This window comes from Schistocerca gregaria, chromosome 1 (assembly GCF_023897955.1).
Source record: "Schistocerca gregaria isolate iqSchGreg1 chromosome 1, iqSchGreg1.2, whole genome shotgun sequence".
NCBI lineage: Eukaryota > Metazoa > Arthropoda > Insecta > Orthoptera > Acrididae > Schistocerca > Schistocerca gregaria.
The window spans coordinates 507,245,652-507,249,758 of record NC_064920.1 but is presented as its reverse complement, the minus strand read 5'-3'; the positions used below and the strand labels follow the sequence as shown (position 1 = coordinate 507,249,758).

Sequence of the window (4,107 nt, the reverse complement as noted above, 5' to 3'; positions counted from 1 at the left end):
ATAGCATGTATAAGGTGAAGTTAATGGAGCTTTAAATGCTGTACGAGCAGAAAGCCCCACAGTACCAGGGTGACAATCTGGCTGACGCCAGAGGACATAGTTTAATCTTCCATCATCCGAATCACGCTACTTTAAAAGCGACTGAGAATACACTCCATGAGGCTAAAATGCTGAAAGAAGAAGCCATTGGAAATGTTACACCACAGGACATGTCTTTAGTTGTCAGCCTTACCAAGTAGGTAGTTGAGGAGAGATGGATTCACAAAGAACTATGACCAGTTTTGAGTAATACGTAACTTCTCTAGTTGCCACGTTAAACACTGCTTCTTTTGTTGAAACACAGATTAGTTTACAAATATTCATCTCACTAACATTCTAATACAGTTGAAATTGCGACAGAATCATGAAACAGAGTGTTATTAAACTAGTAACTGAGGGCAAGTCAGGTCAACAGATTATAAAACAACCCTTTCTCAGAATAGCATAAATGCCAAAAAATTTTACTTATTTTGTCAGAAAACCCACAGAAATTCTCGTTTCACCGGATATGGATGGTCCTTAAGAATTACATTATTGCACTGAAAAAATCTTAGTTGCTTCATTGTCGCAGCGGATCTGAAAGTTTCGAATAATAATCATATGGCAAAATACTCTGTTCTTTGAGTGCTACCATTTGTCAAAAATCTTGTTCCGAAAGCTCGAACAGTTTATGAGATATGTGGGCCTTATGACCAATTCTTTCTGGTTTTTTCTTTGGCGCGTGTTTTCATGACAATCCGTTTTCTCGAGACTTCAGACAGATCACTTCAAGTTTAAAAAATATTTAGTATGTGTTCTGCCCATGATACGAAGCAGGGTATGATGTAACTTGCACGAAACGCAAATTCACCGCAGCTCTTATTTTTCACTGCAAACCTTAAGAATTCTTTGCCGTAGTTTGCCTAATATCGAAGCATTCGTAGTTCATTATAAAGTTGACAAATTTACCTACATGGTCATGCGAGAATCTTATGATAGTTTCTTTGCAATATTCGAATGTGAATATCACCTAAAGACTCCAAAGCACGTGATTCATACTTTGCTCTGATTCTCCCGTTTATGGGGCACGTTGACCCTCCAAAAATTGTCGATCTATAAAATGAAGTTTGACTTGGTGCAGTGTAGTTTATCGTACAAACTATTTTATATAGACGCAGGATTTGGTGATTTGAATGAGTAGAGATGTTTTCCTGGTCCTTCAGCCATGGTATATGTTTCCGTAATGGTAAATACAATTAACAATGTATATATCAATTATAATTTCCTGTTTTACATTCAGCAATTATTTGCGCTTTCTCTGTTTTTAAATTCTATACGGCGTTGTAACACTGAGCTACCAGTGGCGCCGCTCAGCGCTGGGAAAGGGATTTATTTCGGCGAAAGAAACAAACAGAGATGGGGCCCCTCCACGCCCGCACCAACGTGGTGACCAAACCAAAAGTTCTACTGTCACCTCCGTCAACTTGTTAGTTATCTAATTAGTGGATCACAGGATGCTGGGCTGTGATGTTATCCATGCGTCTGGGTAAGATTACGCATTAACACGGTCCATCAGGTGATAGATTGTGGGCGAAACGCGAATGAGGGTAGTGATTTGAAGAGCAGAGTAAAAAAAGTGCCAAGGCTCGTGCCGAGGGAAAAAAACCTCTGCGACAGTGGGATGGGTAGTAAGAGCAGTAGTGGCTTACTAGCTGCGACAGTTCATGCAAGGTTGGGTTTGTTAGTGTGGGTATCATGCATCATACCGTGACGCGATGGCGATGTGTCCTGGTCTGCTGCTGCTGCTGCATTCCTGAAACAGTCCTGGAACAATCAAGGTTCGTTATATATTTAGTGGGTGATTGGCCAAAAATCATCTCACTGTGTGAGGCGTGGGTGTAGCTTGTCTGCATGTTGTGTACGGTACGGCTTCCCTGCGTGTTGCCGGTTCTTCGGCAGGTGTGTTACAGCTGGTTATCCAGTAGTCGTGGCTGATAGGCAGGGACTCACCTGTACCGTTGTGTTTGCGTGCACTTGGCGATAGATGTTAGGTCCTAGCAAGTATCTTTTTTGGTCTGTTATGTTTCCATCTATGGTTGTGGTCGTAGTTCCCCAGATTCAGAATAAACGGGTTCTGCAAGTGTCTAGAGTTTCTGTATAGTCTCGTGGCGAGTTTATGGATTACCTCCGTGAGAGTCTCAAGGCGGTATTCCCGATGAAGATCCGCGATGCGTGTGTATTGTGGAGCATTGCTTATGATTTTGACTACTTTGTTTTGTATGATCTGCAGACGGCGCAGACGTGTGGGCGCAGCGTATCCCCAGACAGGGGCTGCATACGTCATCAGGGGTCGAATAAGTGTCATGTATAGGGACCTCGACACCCGTCTGTTCAGTGTACTACGCCTGTTGAGCATAGGGTAGAGTTGTCTGAGCCTCGCGCTTGCTCTGTTGGTCATGTGTTGTATGTGGTCCCCCCAGAGTAGTTTCCGGTCCAGCCAGACACCAAGGTATTTGACTTTCTCGCAGAAACGTATTGGGCGTGCATGTAGTGTTATTGGTCTACAGTGCCGATGTTTGCGCAGATGTTTCGGTCTTCTTGTGAACAGAACGGCTTCGCACTTGTCGCGAAAGAGTGATGCGCTGAGTTTTTATACTGAACTACCATTAGCGCCGCTCAGCGGCGGGAATGGGAGCTATTTCGGCGTCAGACTGCAGCGCCGAGTCGCAGAGAAGAAACACGCTTTGCGTCAACGCCACCTAGGAACAAGGCCTCACATCGTGAGTCCAAGGACTAAGGAGCCTATGACGTCTGAGAAGCTAGACACAGGTGATTCGTAGCGTTTCCATATTGTATTTTATGCATTTCGAGAGTAGTTATTTGATCTATACTCAGTTACGATGGCCCGAATGTGTTGTATGGCGAATTGCAGGGGCAATTACGATAATGGACCTAAAGTCAGTGTATTTTATTTTCCATCTGACGAGAATTTAAGACGGAAATGGTTATCGGCTGTTCACAGACGAGACTGGACACCGAGTAAGCACTCTAAACAGAAGAATGTATTTATAATCTCATACCTCATTAATTTTCGTTATGTTTTAAAGACAACTGTATGCTTGTTTTTAGATATGTGAACTGCATATCAACAAGGACGATATTTTAAGCAGTACCAGCATGTATGACCCCAAAACTGGTATACTCTTGACAGCACCGTTGGATCGTTGACGCTTGAGAAAAGGTGAGTTACGAAACACGCTCTTAGTAAAGTACAGTGGCATAAGAACTATCTTTATTTCACTTATATGCTGTGAGATCGGTTTCATACTTAGTTATTAATTTTTCAGATGCTATCCCATCGAAGTTGCCTGGATGCCCATCTTACTTGTCGAGTCATCAAACTGCAGTATGAGAGGACCCAGAAATTCGTAGGGGGCGTTTAGAAAATCGTGCTCTTCAAATTGCTATCCAAGAAAGTCTGGACACACATGCGAAAATGATTGATGCGATATCGTTCGATAGTTTAGTACAAATGAAAACAAAGTTGAGTGAGTGTGAAAAGCACAGTGACTGGGTAGTGATTAACAAATCTGACAGTGTGAGCCTAGTGTTACTAAATCATAATCCTTACCCAAGAATTTTTTGCGAAGTAGTTATAAGCAGTGGTTTATTACTCAGTGTCTTCAATAATGATATTAAAGTGAAATGTATTGGAAACATGAAATTTCCCATGAAAGTAAATAACATACAGGTGGTAAGTCATGTTCATAAGAACATTTATCTTCTGTATAATAGTTCTGAGGCTCCTGTAGATAACATTTTGTCTTTAATTGACCAGTTATTGCAAAATTTATTAGAGAAGTTGCCAGGAAACGAAACTAAAGTTACATTTTTGAAGGAACAGATTTCATTTTTGAAGTGCAGAAGTTCAACTCAATTTAGGTATGATACTAACTCCACGATAATGTGGTCATTAGTACATTCCATAAGCCCACATGCTTACAAATTTTGGAGGAACACTGACAGTTTTTCTATGCCTAGTCCTAACATCCTTTCAAGGCTTTGTAATAAACTCTCAACAAATCCTGT

At 41.6% G+C, this 4,107-nt stretch overlaps 1 long non-coding RNA gene across 1 annotated transcript; it reads left to right on the top strand.

Annotated features, from left to right (window-relative positions):
- Window positions 1-2,826: 2,826 nt before the first annotated feature.
- Window positions 2,827-3,883, top strand: LOC126273664 (uncharacterized). Its single transcript, XR_007549557.1, has 3 exons — window positions 2,827-3,057; window positions 3,148-3,259; window positions 3,366-3,883. It is a non-coding gene; the product is annotated as an uncharacterized LOC126273664 (long non-coding RNA).
- The last annotated feature ends 224 nt before the right edge of the window (window positions 3,884-4,107 follow it).